Consider the following 18,021-nt stretch of genomic DNA (forward strand, 5'->3'; position numbering starts at 1 on the left):
TATTTTATTTAAAACTATAAGGAAATAATGGATTCAATATTTCATTAATTAACTATGCATTATCTATATGCATATACAAGCTCTCACAATATATACCTTAATTTGCAATACAATCAAATGTATTTAACATTATCAAATAAATTATTTATTGAGAATCTTCCTAGTCAAGGGAGTAGATATGGTTTTTGACGATTCTATGTCTATGTTTTGGAGGTGGTATATATGTCCCTTCATATCCTTATAATTTCCTTAGGAATTACACTTATCGTATTAATCAATTCACCGCATAATCTGAATTAAATGGACAATTGTTGAATCTTTAATGACTAGTAATTAATTTGGGTTGCTGACTTCCCTAAGTCTGCGTATTGTTTCCTCTAGAGTCTTCGTCATAGGTCACGAGTTGATGCTTTGTGCATGGATGCGTGTGTAGCATCAACGACGCTCCTGCGATCTCACGATCGGACGATGTCGAGGAATAGGTGTTGGGCTAATCTTGTTCGATAGAAGAGTTGGGTTCCATTGTCTCATTTGTCATTCGTAGGTTTGGGTCTTTGGTTCTTCTGCGGAGAAACCGTCTCAGTAATAGATTCTTGCCTAATTTTTTTTCCTTTTGATTATGACTGTGGTTGGTTCCATGGATATTGAACCCACTCCATTCCTCCGCAGAATATCTCTGATGGGGTCTTTGAAGCCGGATACAGTACCATTATGGATTTCATTTGGTCAAGTAAATACTTGGTTTCTTTTGTATGCCAGTTAAAGTTTTATTATCATTTACTTTTCTTAATATGTCACTGAAACTTATCTTTGTCATGGTGTTATCTGTCAGGTCCTCCATACCCAGATGCAGGAATGCCTAGAGTCTCGGTTTCTTCTGCCAAAGTCCGCTAAATTGTAGCTGGAACTCGCTGGGTATGCATGAGGGTTTTTTTGTTTTTAATGAAAGGGAAAAAAATTTGTAAACTCATTTCCTCTGGTAGCTTAATAGGTTACAATATAAAGGGTGTCGATACTGTATATTTATTTCGGTCTTCTTTGAGGCTGAGAGCCCTTTTAAACGTAATATTTTAACTTAGACTTCTGTATAATAACTATATGCAAGAAACCCTTGCTTGGGGTTCTGCTTGGTGTTTGATTCATTCCTTGTTTCTGAACTAAGAATTCTTTGTTTGAATATATGTATATCGCCTTAGACTTGGCATAGTTCCTTTTTCATGCAACTCTCTTATTTCCGAATATTTGTAATACTGTAATTATTAATGGTTTCCGCATACCATAGATGGTTCTAATTTAAGATAGATGTTAACAATGTTATGCCATTCTTTTCATGGCTTATTAAGGGTTCTATGTCAGAAATTACAACTATCTAGCTTAGTTTCGGGTTCGGCCTTTTAGAGCTAAGGGTGGTACTGAAACCCCCCATACTGTTTCTTCCTCAGAGGTCGAGTTTACCCCTTGTTTCATTAACAAGGAAATTCCTCATTCTCGCCTACAGCGAAGTTATGTTTTAATTACAATTGAGTCAATGTTATCATGTTGTTGGCACTAGATATCATCATTTCTATGTGTCAATTCTGTGGTTGATGGCATTGTTTGTTTTGGGCTCACTTCTTTGCTATAGATTACCTTCAATATTTACTCTTATGCAGAATTTGGGGATTTCCATAATATGCTTATCTACAATGTTAAGTTTTTCTTGTTCTACCTATTATTTCCTATGAATAACGATATTCATATAGTTCTAGATTTACTTACAACCTCTAAGGGTTTAGCAGGCAACATTTGCATTTAAGTTTCATCATTACTACGTTGTTTCTCTGCTTCTTATAAATTCATTGATGTTGCCATCTACAGGTTATGTATCTTTATAAATTGTCAGTAACTTGATTTTCTTAATTACAAACTTTCTATCCTTATAAATTAGGAGTGGATAATCTTATTTCCTATAGTTTTACTACCTTTCACATGAATGCAAATTTACTAGCTACAGTTTTACTTCCCATGCAAAGTGTTAGGTTCCTATACTAATAGGAGTCATAATTTTTGAACGGCTCAGATTAAACCTGTAACATGTACATACCTTTGCTTTTTGCAAATGTTTTCCATATTCAAGAAATTAAAAAATGTAAAGAGGGTATGTCCTAAAATAAAAATCAAAGGACAAAAAGAATAAAAAGGTCAAAAAAGATGAAAAATATGAACCCCAAGAAAAGAAAAGACCATGAAAGTGTGCTAGTCAAAAAGCCACTATTATTTATTTTTTATGCAGAATAAATGATTGTGTACATTTTGTAACCTATGCCACACTCCATGATAGTCAAAATGTTTAAACTTGGCTATTTCATGTTTCAATTTCATGTTTATAGATAGAAAATAAAAATCTAACCAAGCTATTTAATCTTGGCAGATAAGTAGATTAGGTAGAGTAAATAAAAGGAGCTCAACTGTTTAATCTAAGTCCTTGGATGTAATAAGGTTAGATTTGGTTAGATTACCATTGTAAAGAAAATAAAAATGTTTGATAAGGGTTTGCTAGCTTAAATTCACACTAATAAAGAGAAGTAAAAATGGTAGGATGAGTAAATGGGTAAGTAGAAGAAAGGTTGTAGAATTGTGATAATTGTTAGATAAAAGCATATTGATCACCCTCATTATGAAAGTTCTAAGTATGAATGAGAAATAGGACTGGCATAAAATTCACAAAGTCAAATTAACTAATTTCCCCTCACTCATTTCACCCTTTACTTAACTAATTTCCCATAATAAGTTTGAAGTACCCAAAATCTTAAGTCAAAGGGGCTCAGAGAATTTCTCTGACTTCTAGAGGGACCGGACCCTCGGCCCAATGACTGTTAGGCCCCTATACTACTAGTGTAACCCCTTATTGTTATTAGTATAACCCACTTATTATATTGATGTACCCATGCAGTGCCCATATTATTACTATTGTGCCCCAGAGAAGCCCACTATTGTTATTATTGTGCCCTTACATTATTATTGTTATGTCGGCTCTGATTATGTTATAACCCCTTAGACTCCTATATATAGAAAGGAGGTCTTTTCATTTGTATCATCCAAGAATTGTTCATTTATGTAATGTAAAGGAGGTTGCCCCCTCGAAGAGGCTGAATTCTAAGGCGTTGATCTTTCTTTTCTATCTTTTCTTGAGCTTGTTTCATAACATTTGGTATTGGAGCTTTGGATTCTAGGGTTTCGCTGCTCCAAACAGGTCATCGTGGCATTTTCGCTATAACTTTTTTTCTGTGATGTTTCAGAAGTCGCAAAAACAACCCATTTGAGAAGAAATCACGCTAAACCTTGGGTTCGAATTTCAGAGCTTTTCACGCGATATTTGCGGAGATATGATCTGAGGAAGTTGGTCTTTTTGTAGACTCCTGAATTACATTCAAAATAGGTGATCTGGGGAAAATCGTCATAGCTTTCTCTCTGGGGATCGGATTAAAATTTCGTTAGAAGGTACAGAAAGAGGACGGACTGTAGTTTCTTGTATGCATTTTTCAGATCCAAAGGTTGAAACAGTGACACATGGCACTTCATACAATTTCACTCTTCTGGAAAGGTCTATAATCAGGTCATCTTGGGAGATTGTGCATAACTCTTTCTCAGAGAATCCAATTTGGATCAGACTGGTGGCATTGGAAAGAGGACATAGAGGGATACTATAGTTCACAATTTAAAAACTTAAAGATCTGAAAGTACAGAGTTACAGTCGTTTCAAGGTCGAGCTCCTAAAATCAAGAAAAAGCAAGATGAGGAAGTTTGATGGCAAGGATCCGTAAATTGGATACTTCAGATGGAGCAATATTTTGATCTATATGGTGTACAACTGTTACAAAAGGTATGTATTGCATCTTCATATTTAGAACCAGATCAATTTTTATGGTATGAAGGGTTTTGTTCTCGTAAAAAACTTGTTACGTGGTCAATTTTCATGGAGGAAATGATAGCACATTATGAGGATAGAAAGAGCAACACCTTCTTTAGAGAAACACCACAACAATTGGAAAGAGTAAAAGGGCTTTGTGACATAATGGAAAGCAAAATTATGGAAACCAGGAAGCATACCCCTCACAATTATAAAGATGGAAGTGTTGTTTCTCCCATCCTTCCACAACCTACAAGGGTTACACCACAGCAATTGGAAGAAAAAAGAGAAAAAGGGCTTTGTTACAATTGTGATAGCAAATGCACTAAAGGTCATAGGTGTGCTGAGAAGAAATTATTTTACATAGAATATGAAGAGGAGGAAGAAAAGGATCAAGAAACATCAAAAGAAGAGGATATACGCCAGGACACCACCCCAGAGAAAGAAGAAATGAATCAGACCATATCTTATAAAGCATTGGCAAGAATTACCACTCCTCAAACTCTCAAGATAGAAGGACACATCAAGAAGAAAAAGGTGCAAGAAGTGAAAGATCACATCCAGAAAGAAGAAATGAATCGAACCATATCTTGTAATTCAATGGACAAAATTACCACTCCTCAAACTATCAAGATAGAAGGACACATCAAGAAGAAAAATGTTCAAGAAGTGAAAGATCACATCAAGCATCAAGAAATGAATTCGACCATATCTTGTAAGGGACTGGAAGAAATTACCACTCCTCAAAAGATAGAAGGACATATCAAGAAGAAAAAGGTTCAAGCAGAGAAAGATCACATCGAGCATCAACAACAAATTCTCCAACTTTTAAAGGATAACACCACTTATGTGCAAAATCAAATGAAACAACACGTAGATCAACATCGTAGTGAAAAATGTTTTGATGTAGGTGATTGGGTATTTTTACTGCTACATCTCAAGGAAGCTATTTATGAGAAGGAAATGTTGGCAATACTACATGCACTTAAAAAATGGCGACCTTACCGAATGGGAAGACTCTTCAAAGATGAGGATGTGGAAGCATTGTTTTGTGCTATTTATCTTATCCAACCAAATTGTATAAACAAAGCAAGGGATGAATGGAAGAAGGACGAAGAAGTATGGCCACTTATTCAAAAGTTGCAAAAGATCCCAATTCAAGCAATATTGCCAGAAATTGAAGAGGAAGGAAAAAGCATATTGGAACCTGGAGCAGTCACAGAAACAAGAACCCGACAGCTACGAAATCGATCAATTTCAGAGTATCTCATCAAGTGGAAGAACTTACCTGCTGAATATTCCACATGGGAGGACAAGAATTTTATACAGAAGCATCAAGAACTATTCAAGCGTTGAGGACAATGTTTTTTGAAGGAGAGGGGCATGTTAGGCCCCTATACTACTAGTGTAACCCCTTATTGTTATTAGTATAACCCACTTATTATATTGATGTACCCATGCAGTGCCCATATTATTACTATTGTGCCCCATAGAAGCCCACTATTGTTATTATTGTGCCCTTACATTATTATTGTTATGTCGGCTCTGATTATGTTATAACCCCTTAGACTCCTATATATAGAAAGGAGGTCTTTTCATTTGTATCATCCAACAATTGTTCATTTATGTAATGTAAAGGAGGTTGTCTCCTCGAAGAGGCTGAATTCTAAGGCGTTGATCTTTCTTTTCTATATTTTCTTGAGCTGGTTTCATAACAATGACTTATAGATATTAAGTACTAAAATCCCCTCATAAACATTCACTTCCTTCAATTCATTCATTTTCCCCTAATAAATACCTTTTCTTAAGGTTAAAACGCCATTTTCCTAAGGAAAAGCAATTACCCCCATGGATACCCCTTTTTATGAAAAACCCACAAAAAATACACTTGGCCTAAGTTATAATGTTTTTATGTAAAAAGCAAATCAATTATAATGAAATACATTATACTTAGCAAAAATCCATTCTCATTTATTTCCCAAAATTTTCATACTAACTTTTAACATTATTTATATGTTAATTCCTGAAAAAAACCCATTTTCCCATATATTTTATTAAACCTCTTTAATATTAATATCCCTACCTCAATGTTTGAAATATAAACTTTATAATATCCAAACCGCGACAAAAGACATAATTAATCGATCTGCGATTAATTAAAGTCAAACCATCTACCAATCATATCTCACCCGATACCTTAATCCTCACTTTAATCCCTCATTAAGCTAAAACCGCTGCGTTTAACTGCCCGTCGGGCCCCTCCATTACCTTTCGTGCAACTCCCGCACCTGACCAATATTGTCCAGTGCCCAAAGGCTGTGTGAAGTAAACCATTTACCGCCAACCTACTACCTACCAAAATAGTCACTGTTCATCCCGCTACGCGACAAACAATCACTGTTCACCTGTACTCGCCAAATTGAATTTTTGTGCATAAATCCAAAAAAGACCCAAATCATTGTTTTTATCGTTTTTAACTGTAATTTTCAATGTACACATATGTGAACTTTGAAACTCATCAACCCATGTACACTTGCACTCCGAAGATGCCAAAATCTCCCAGATTGCCTTTGAGCCTGATTGAAGCCTTTTCAACCATTTAGAATTGCTAGTTACCTGGTTCACACCCCATTTTCTTCAATTCTAGGTATTTAAGCCAGAATCCATTGAAAGCCCTGTTAATTTCTGAACCAGTCTCTAAAGCTTCCTTAATTGAAATTGAAGGGAACTTTAGTAACATAAAATCCACCTGAAATTGAACCCCCATTGCCTCAAAAACTGAAAATTTACCATCTCCATTCTTAAATCCACAAGAACTAAGGACGACTACCCAAATTGCCATGGATGTTAGGCCAATTACTACTCCTCACTTGGACCTGGACCACCTTTCTCTTGCTGATAAAAATTTCCAAATCAAGGACACCTTTGTCCTTGAGTTCCCTATCAAACTGTACTGTCGATATAGAGACCAATACCTCAACCAAGCTTATAAAATAGGTCCGTGGGAATCTAATTTTCCCAAGTATAAATTCCCTGAGGTGCACATCTTTCCTGAAATTGTCTATTATTGCCATGCAAACTACTTTCCCAGTCAAAGAGCAGTGATGTCCCCTGACCACACCATACTTTTCACCATCACTGTCGAGTCAATCAATGAGATGTTGCAACTACAACCAGGGAAGAACTTAACCCCTATTTCAATTGGAGACCTACTAGACAGATTTCCTAAGCTTACCACTGCCAAACTTGCTGAGATGTTTCAAACCTTCATCAGGGAGGAAACGCATATCCCAAAAGACCCTCCCCCATGTGTGGCTACCATATTTTCCCCATTTGGTCGGGATATAGTAGCAATGATCTCTTTTGTTTTAGGCTATACAACCAGTGAATACATAGATGAAGTCATCTTAACCTTCATGTCCACTTTTACTCTAGGACAACCCCTTGCTATCATGTATGATTATGCCAAGTACATAGCTGATAGGTTTCATGACCAATTCCTTAGAATGAGTACTGAGAGGGTTTTTAAGTACTCTTTAGTTTTGTACCACATTTTCTTATATTACCAAGCTGACAAGTTTCCCTTCACTCTCTAAAACCTTGACACTAAAGGTCATCCTAGGTCAGTAATTTTTTGGACTCCTCTGATACATAAGTATGATTCCCCATATCCATACACAGACTTCATAGATCTTTTTGTAAATCCTGTAGTGACCATGCAGCTAGGAATTCCTCCTCTAAGAATTAGCTCAGATATCAGGAGGATCCTGCAAGTGTCAAAACAACATAAAGTGGGAGATTGGTACTTGTACCTAAATCACATAGAAATTAGGATCTATGGCAGTGAGTTGGCCCCATATAAATTGCCCATATACTTCGCAATGAGGTTATTCTCTCTGGAGTACTATAGGCAGATAATCAACTCAAATGAGGTGAATTTTGTTAAGGTCGAAAAGAAGGCCCAACTCAGAATCAATGATCAATTAGGTCCCTTTGTATGTAATAGCAGAGAAGCTAGAAGAGAAACAGAAGAAGTCCTTCAGAGACTTAAACTAAAACAAATCTTCATGTGGAGTTATGACCCCTGTGACTTTATATACAATAGAAGACAGAAAAACAAGATGGCTCCCTAGATTCACCATTGAATCCCTGAGATAGATAAATATGCAAACCAATTGGAATGGGTGGAGAATACCTTAGTGGACAAGGATAGCACTGGAGTAGCAGTTGAAAACACTCTAATTGATTTAGAGAAAAGATTTGATGAAGGTTCTTTCTTGCAGGTGCCAGGAGAATCTCAAGTCCAAGGACAGTCCCAAGTCCAAGAAGAATCACAGGCACCAAGTGAATCACATATAGAAGAAGAATCCCAAGTGCAAGAAGAGTTAGAGAAGCTAGGCCTATCAGAGGAATTGAATCAAAAAGGTATACAATAGCCCACTATGAGTACTTACCCTAACTTGCAAACTCCTATAAATGAGGAGAAAAGCCTCAAAAGGAATAGGGAAGAGGCCACTACATCAGGCAGAGCAACCACACAAACATATGCAGAGACTAGCCAAGTCAAAAGGCAAAGGTTGAACCCTGTCTTTGAACATGAGTTTACAGAAGAAACAGTAGGGGCCACCAACATAGCAAGAGAAAGAAGCAGGCCTGACACTCTTTCTGGGGGCACACTAGAGCCTTCCACATCAAATACTCAGATGTTGGAAAGGCAACAAAGTGTTGAAGTGTCCTCATTTAGGATGCCAGCTGACAAGGATCAAGACATCAGAGAAAGGTACAAGGATATAAAGGCTAGGAATGAGAGGCTAAAAGCCCAGACTTATGCACAGTACCTAAATATGGCACCTACAAACCAGACAAGGCTTATGTCAGCCTATGATGTTAAAGAAGGCAAGATGCAGATGACATTTGTCAAACCTACCACTCAGCAACCAAGAACAACAACTGACTTCAAGAAGATAGATTTTGAAGTGCTGGTAAAGGACATACATCCTATTGACCAGATTGAGCTGCACAAGTAGACAGGGGAGATGATATACTCCACCTTGACAGGGAAAGCCATTGCAGCTCACCAATTGCAGAATTTCCTAAATAATATATTAGCTCAATTCCAATTGGAAAAGTCCTCTTCACAAGAAAAAGACACTAGAATCAAGTCCTTAGAGGACATAATCATTGTGTTGCGACATGATCCCAAAGATGTGAGGGCCACTGAAAGACTAATCAAGAAGAAAAATGATGACATAACTGATTTGTAGAAGCAACTTAAAATTCCACCACTATATCACCCATAGACAGCAGAAGTCCTAGAGACCCAAAAAGGACAGGAAGAGCTTATGGACCTGGTCCTAAAGCTAAATGACCAGTTGAAAGAAACAGAGAAAGAATTGGACACATTGATTCAGTCCAAACAAAGTGAACTGGCCACCACTTATACAACTTCCATTCCCACAGTGACAATTGCAGTTCCCTCAACACTAGCAAAAATATTTGGCACCAACAAGTCCACCTACCACAACACTTCGAGTCACAATAGAGTCTACAACAGCAGGTGCTTCAACAGAAAAGATAGTAGAGTTAGTGAAAGCCATGGAGGAATGTCCATCCAGGAAATAGAAATTAAGAGGCTTAAGGAGAAGGTGGCAAGTTTAGAAACTAATTGCAGGCTTGCCTAGATTCAGCAGAGAGAAGAAACACAGAAAGCCCTAAGGATGGGTGAGAATATTAAGGTCCTAGAAAAGGATCTAACTCTACAAAAGCCACGAGGATAGACTGAGGAGATGCTCTGGGCCAATATCATTGACTATATCAATGATATTTGGCCATCAATTCAAGTAATATTTGAGCAAATAGAACTGGTGAAAGTGGCCACCGAAGCAATTCAAAAGGTAAAGGAAGACTTAGGAGACCAGCCTGAGGATGCCAATCGACTCATCCACTTCTTGAACAACAAGAACGTGTATGAACTTAATGAGATGGGTGTAGAAGATAGAATTGAAGCCATCATTGAAGTTAAAAAGGTTCTTTGCAAAAGAAACCTTATGCTTAACCTAGAGGAAAAATGCCATAACATGCAAGTGGGCACTGAAAGATTCATGGCAAAGTTTCAAATTTTGAGGAATAAAGGCCTTCAAAGTCCTATGGTCATCCATGACAAACTTATGACCCAATTGGACTACACTAACAGATTAAGGAAGTTGGCAAAGGATCAAGCAATCACTTCAGGTATCAAGGTCTTACCAACAGAGAAAGTATTGTATGATACTTTAGAGGATCTATTCTTTCTGGAGCATGAGGTGAAACACTTGTTTGTCACCAAGCCTAATTTTGCCAAGTACACAGAGGCTGATGAAATCTATAGAAGAATGCTCATGGTAAAGTTACTTGAGGATGAATGGTGGGAAAAAATGACAGATTTACTATAAGTTACCACAGTAAATCTGAATGGCAGCCAGATGAAATAGGTAAATAGGGTCAAAGAGTAGCAGGTTAAAGAATATCAGTAAAAGACTAAAGATAAAGATGATTCCAGCGTAGACATATCAGCCAGCTTAAAAGGGCTCAAGCTCAACTGCAACAACTAGTGCTACCACAATAAGAGGGACAACATGATGCAGTTTTCCATCTATCTCTATCTTCATGCTTGAAGATATTTTCATTTCCTTAATTAAATCTCAAACTGTTATGAGATATTTTGTAATTTTTTTGTATAAATACTTCCCATTTCGAAGTATTTAGTGTGGATTCAAAGACATTTCTGTAGACTTGTATCTAAAATCAAAGTGCTATTATATCAAGACTAAATTGGCTTTCAGGATCATGGAATAAAGTTTAGACATTTTACAGGATTCTTGTGTAAAGAAAAAATCAAATAAGTATTTTCTCATGTGTATTATTGTTTTTCTTTATGTTTATTAATAATCATATGTGTTTTCTATGAAATCTGAATGTTAAACTATGAATGATATTTCAGAACTTGCTTTGATGCACTCTGTCTTAAGTGTTTACTTCTTAATGTTTTCTGCTAACCTATATTAGTTAGGGAATTCTTAAATGCTCACTTACTTCCATAGTTTCTCCTTGTGGTCTATGTAGCAAAGGATTCTTAATTGCCCTTTGTTGATGATCACCCTCTGTTCCTCATTCTGATCTTGGTCTAAGGATTCTTCATTGCCCTTTTACCCTGGCTAGAATCATTCCACCCATTAGCCCTTTGAAGATAATCGTTTTTTACAAAAATTAAGAATTTATTGAAATGTGTTTGTGCACATTTTATTTCAATTTTAGCTTTTAAGACCAAATAAAAAAGAGAAATTACAAGCTCAAACGAGGTTGGTATAAAGACAATATGGCCTTGTTAAACCATTGGGAGATCTACAAGAATGTTGCATTGCAAAACATTAATAACATTGAAAATATTGTTACTTCTAAGTTCAAAGAAAATTGGGGTGTGAGAAAGATTTAGGAGCTAAAAGAAATATTATAAAGAGGTCATCAACCCTACCCTAGAAGATCAAAAGTATCTCTGTGTTTTAATTAGCTCAAAGAAGAAAATTAATATAGCATATAGCCAAGATTAGAACAAACTCTCATGAGGTCCATAGTGAAACGGGTAGTTGGGCAATTCCTAAAACACCATGGATGAAAAGGTTCTGTCATCTCTGTGAGAACAGGAACATCGAGCATGAAAATCACTTCCCCTTAGAGTGCCCCTTACAACCACATTAGATCTCCGTTTCAAAATCTTTGTTGCAATACTGACCTCAGTAAACACCATGGATGGAAAGATTCTTCCATCTCTCTGAGAATACGAACATCGAGGATGAAAATCACTTCCTCTTAAAGTGCCCCGCTTACAACCACATTAGATCTGAGTTTCAAAATTAGATCTCAGTTTCAAAATATTTGTTGCAATACCGACCTTCCTAGCCCTTTTATGTTGTCAAAATTACACTGAGCTCGGGAGGCTTCTCTCCAAGCTTTTTGATCATAAGAATAAAATCTTAAATCGAACTAAATAATCCATTTATTTAGGTCATATAGACCAAAGTTTGGTCTCAGTGGAGGTTAACCACTACCATCATCATGATCATTAAATAAGATATATATGATATAAATAAAATAAATATTTTTTTAAAAAACTATTTATTGTAACAAATTATTTATAGCTTTATATTTATGCTCATCCCATTTCATTAAAAAATAAATAAGATTGATATGAAGTATTATGTGTGTGAATATCTAATATAAAAAATTACAATGTCTAGTATATTAAATAATAAATTTAGTTACATAAAAGTTTAAATGTGAGTGTAAAATATTCTTAAAAAATATTTTTTATTTTATTTTATATTTTTAAGTTATGATTAAAATTGTGAATGCAAAAGAGAAAATAGTATTTATTGTATTGTTGAGTCCATTCAATAATAAAAATCAGAAAGGCAAAAATGTGAAAAAAGTTCAACAACTCACCTAAACATAATTGCAACTAATTTTTTTTGGAAAATAAAATATTAATTACGAAAAATATATACATTTGGAATTGGGGATTAGACCTTTTGTTCTTTTTGTTTTGTTTTTTATTTATTTAATTTTTTTAAACAAATTTTAATTCAGAAATTTTGATTTTGAAATCCAGCCATAAAGAAATCAAAGATTCAAATTTTAAAAATTCAAAAAATAATTTTCAATTTCTAAAAAATAAGTTTAATATTTCATTTTAGGAAAACTTTAGTAAACTTTGGAAATAATTTCTAAAAATTTACAAATTAATTAAGAGTCAAAACATTTTCACTCAAATTGATTAAAATATACTTATGCTGATATAAAAAAGAAAATCTAAAATGTAAATTTCCATAATATATAAAAAATCATTGTTTACTTTTTATAATATTGGCATCTTTTTGTTACAGTTAAAAAAAGAGTAATTAATTTTTTTAATCTAAATTTAAATATATAATTTTTTAAAGATTTTCTGATTTGATTTTGTCAATTATTTAAAATGTATTTTTAAATAAATAATAGATTCAACCCACTGAAAACTTGAACCACACAGATTTCAAACACAACAGATTATACAAGTTAAATACAAGATTTTGGTTACTTTTATGATTTTGGCATCATTCTTCAAACACTGCAGATTATATAAGTTAAATACATGATTTTTGTTACTTTTATGATCTTGGTATCATTCTTTAGCCTTTAAGTAATAGAGAGAATGATTTTTTTTAACCACATAATGCATAATGAATTTTGTAAGAATGTGAGTGATTGTTATTTAAAATGTGTTTTTTAATACATGATGAATTCAAAACACTAAAGTTTTACAAATTTAAAATTTGCATATTAATTAAGTTAAATTTATGATTTTATTATTTTTATAATGTTGACATTATTTTGCCGGGTTTAAGAAAAAGAAAATGTAATTAATAAATGAAATAACTTATTTTTGCCAGTTAGAAAATGTAATTAATAAATGAAATAACTTATTTTTGCCAATTTCAATGATACAATTTTGAGATTGTGGTTTTTAAAAATTTTATTATTGAAAATATGTTTTTAATACAGAATAAATTCAAAATATTAAAAACAAAAATCCTGAAACATTTAAACAATACAGATTTTAAACACTTTCAATTTAAAATCTTTGTTAAATTTCGAATAAAATTGACCAGGGAAAAAAATATATGCCTCATATCCTATATCTATGCAGGAGGACAAACATCCACCGGTTGATGTTTAAGCACAATGGGTAAAAGCAATATTCAAATATGTTACTATGAATTTGTTTAATCTCACAAGCATTATTCCAAAAATGTCTATTTTTGCATGGAGGCACAACCAACAGAATATTACTAACCCATCACATACCATGGCATTCGAGAGTAGGGATAATCGATGCCCGTACTATATTGCGTGTCCAGTGATTCGCCAATATTAATATAACATAAAATAATCAACAGAATTGGAGAGTGAATAAAAAAAGACCTTACATATAAATATATGTTATTGGTAATGTCATAATTAATATGAAACAAGGAACAAGTATCGTACAGTTTGCAGTTTCAGCTTGGATGATACCATGCTGCGCCACTCCCCGAGCTGAAACTCATTCGCAGCTTATACAAATCATAAACCTAATCATGGTTGTAGCTGTACTAAATCGGTGGCATATAGATATATCACATAGAAATAACTCTGGAAGGTTCCAACATCGTGCTGCCCTACAACGCTGCAACAAACATTATGGTATGAACAACACAAGAAAAACCAGTCAAAAATATAGAAATATATCACAACCACTACATTCATAGGATAGCCACTGCATTCATTCACTGTTTCACTCTGAACAAATATATTATAGTAAATGTAAACGATTCAGGAGAATCAATGAAAATTTTGGAGTAATTGTCACCATCATTTGGGAATTAATTAAATGGATTTATATACTAACAACTCACTCAAAGTAATAGTAATCACTCAAAGTAATAGTAAGGGTTTGAAAGTTTGGAATGGGATTTTAAAAAAAAAAATCATTTTAAATGTATTTGAAACTGAAAAATATATAAATATTTGAGTTTTCTAATTCTAACTAATGAATTAAAGAGACTAATTTAGACCATCTGTTATTTTAAATCTATTTGAAACTGAACAGTATATAAATATTTAAGTGGTCTAATTCTAGTGATTTAAAAAGACTAATTTTGACAAACTTTTCACAAAAAAAAAATTCTCATTTTAAATCTATTTGAAACTGAAGAATGTATAAATATTTGAGTTTTCTAATTCTAAATAGTGATTTAAAGAGACTAACTTAGACAATCTGTTATTTTAAATCTATTTGAAACTAAAGAATATATAAATATTCAAGTTGTCTAATTCTAACTAGTGATTTAAAGAGACTAATTTAGACCATCTGTTTGGTAGGAGCACCATCTGTTTGGTAGCCTCACCTATTTTTTTGTCACCATACTTTGGTCAATCAACTGGAAATAAGATTTTTATAAACAAAAAAAAAGAAATACAGAGAAATACAGAGAAATACTGGAGTCGTGCCATCCTCTATTTGAACATTTGTTAGACTAGTGGTTTGTTGTGCTGAGAAAATTCTTTTTCTAAAGGCAACTACCTGCAAGCCTAAGTCAACCTCACTAATTTATATAGAAATTAAAGTGACACCCATTACAAATAAATTTTAATCTTCACCAAATTCCCCATTCCCCATGATAGAACACATAAATTTGTAATTCCAAACTTGTTTGGAAGTTTACTAAACCTGCAAGTTTTTGTCTAACAAAAACCTCAACAAACCCTACAAGAACAAGAACAAGATGAAAAGGAAAACCTAATAAATTCGGAGACACAGATGCTTAGAGGAACAAACTCACCTTCACAAAGATGCACGAAGGAACCAACGGAGAAGTATGAGAACACAGGCAATGACAGAAAACACAGAGGGAGCACTGGATCCTCGGACGGACCGAATGCCTCTCGGCAAAGGAATAGCTTATGTAGAAATCCGGTGAAAGTTGAAATGGACGGGGCCTGTTTTTTCTGTGACGTGACAGAGCCGGGAAAAGCCTAAACGTTGTACTCTCAAAGCGCAGAGCTGTCACCCAAGGTTGAACCAGAATTTCTGTGGGGAATCTGGGGATGGATAGTGACCGGCATGAAGGCCATGCTCTCTGGCAGGAGGCCGTGTGATAAGATAATAGAATGTGCTCTCACAAAATAGCAAATGACACGACAAAAATTGAGCAGCCAATCACCACTTGTGTGGTCGTACAAAGAACGCAAAACCCTGATGGCTATTTCATTGGAATCTTCTGTTTTGGCCATAAAATGTCTGTGGCATTTCAAAATATGGAATCATCTCTGCTCTATGCACTGTACATTTTCTGTGTGTTCGCCATTGTAAATACTAGGTATAGCATCTAAAAATCTAAGTCCTCGTGAGTCATGTACCTCTTCGAATACGTGTCACTCCCTGTAATATACGCAGTGTCCTCGAATACAGCGTTCTTGAGTCAGGTGTTTACTGACATCCCTTTTTATAAAATCGAATGTTGGTAATAGTGAAAAAGATGTACTGTTTTACAGACTGGGACAGTTTAGCTGGAATACATTTACTGATTTCTAAAGTCAGTCAACAGTGCACTGATTATAACTGGAAAATATGTACTGTTATATCGAACGAAATAATGGTGGTCGCTTGAATACATGCACTACTTTAATAGTCTACCAGGGCCACTGGCCAGCCCCGCACTATTTTCGTACCTCAAATTTGTCTTCCACAATATTTGATATTTGTGAGAAGTTTTACATGTCTTTTATTTTAAGGGGTTACATGTTTAAATTGAAAGTAGAGTATATATGTAAATCACAGGAAGGATTAGTCAAATTATTTTAAGTTTTGAAGTGTTTTATTTTAATGAGGAAAATTTGTTTTGGTTAGTTGGCCAATATTTTTTAAAAACATAAATGGATTGGATATTGAAAAAAATTACAGTGAACTTACTGCTTAAACTCGTGATTCTAACAAATCCAACAAATTTTTGTTGGAGGTAAATTGACCAAAAAAATATACCTAAAAATCTTTCTAAAAGTAGAACAATACTATAGCTAAATTTAAATCCGAAAGTCAAATATATATCCCTTGATCATAAACTTTGACAATTACATAACTCCATAATAAGTTCCTTGTTCATAGGGAAATAAATGTCATTCTCATTTAACCATAAACTTAAATTTAGATTATTTATTTTAAGAATGTTCTAATTAAAATCATGTCAATTAAGAACATTATCTCAAAGAGATAAAAACACCTTGCATTGCACAGGAGAACAAGAAAAATTATTATTTTCATAGCCCAAATCTTTTGGTAACAATGTTTCCATCATGTGGGTAGGGATAAGTGTAAAAAAAAAAGAGAATAACCATTATGCATTAAACTAATGATTGATTTATTATTTTTTAATATAATTAATTCATATATTACGTTGTAATTTAAATGTTTTATATTTTTGAAGAATTATTTGGGGAAGAAGGGGTTGGAAACATAAGTTTGATTTATGAATTTTGCATAATATAAGTGTTTTGAAGATTTTTACAGGTTCATAATCCATTTACTATATAGAAAGATGCTCTACAAAAGCTGTTGTAGTATTTGTAAATAAGTGTAAACATTTAAATCTTAAAACAATATGTGAGAGATGTTTAAGTGTCTTTAAAATAAAGTATTTAATCAAATTAAAATAATAAAACATAAGATGAGTGTAAACATTTAAATGTAAGTCAATATAGGAGAGATGTTGGAGTGTACTTAAAATAAAGCATTTAATCAAATTAAAATAATAAAACATAAAATCCTTTCAATGAGAGAAATGAGAGATACATTTAAACTATAAATTAAATTAATGATTGATATTCTCAACCATTATATTTTAGAACTTCATATTTAAATTTAATTAATAAGCATCTAAGTCTATAGGGTGTATAGCTCAATTAGCCATGGCCTTGTTATGAAGTACTATGTAAAGCATGAGATTCTAAGTTCAAATATGTGAGTTAGACCAATAATATTGTTAAATTTTTTGAATTCTCCATCCATTATCAATTATAATTAAAACTCATTTTGAGAATGCTAAATGCATGACCACCTTAACCATTATCAATCATAATTAAAACTCATTTTGAGAATGTTGAATGCATGACCACCTTAAATAAATGATTAATAGTGAATTCAAAATATACCCTAAGATTGAGTAAATTTGACCAAAACCAAAACTTTCTTTAAGTATAATGAATACAAGACCATGTCAAAGAGAAGATTCACTCTAAACTCAAGAAAGAATTGAGTAAAATTCACCAAACCAAGTCAAATAAAATATTAGATATTAAATTAATAGGATTGAGTAAGTTTGATCAAAAGTGAAAGTTAGCTTATACGAAGGTATCCATAGTTACCCAGATCCAATTTGGATTCAAATACTATACTATATCGAAATAATTTGATTGAATATCTTATTTAGGCTTGCCATGTTGATTGCTCTTACTCTCTTGGTTGTGATCCATATAAACAATAATTTATTAATGGTTTTTTAATTTGAGTAAGGAGAAAACTGGTA

General features: G+C 33.6%; 1 long non-coding RNA gene across 1 annotated transcript; it reads right to left on the reverse strand.

Annotated features, from left to right (window-relative positions):
- Positions 1-13,871: 13,871 nt before the first annotated feature.
- On the reverse strand, positions 13,872-15,762 carry LOC149167117 (uncharacterized). Its single transcript, XR_016260531.1, has 2 exons — positions 15,283-15,762; positions 13,872-14,126 (listed from the first exon to the last, which is right to left on the reverse strand). It is a non-coding gene; the product is annotated as an uncharacterized LOC149167117 (long non-coding RNA).
- Positions 15,763-18,021: the final 2,259 nt, after the last annotated feature.

Source organism: Pinus tabuliformis, chromosome 5_1, assembly GCF_031772625.1.
Source record: "Pinus tabuliformis cultivar Carrire ecotype Pingquan chromosome 5_1, CPIR1, whole genome shotgun sequence".
Classification (NCBI taxonomy): Eukaryota; Viridiplantae; Streptophyta; class Pinopsida; order Pinales; family Pinaceae; genus Pinus; species Pinus tabuliformis.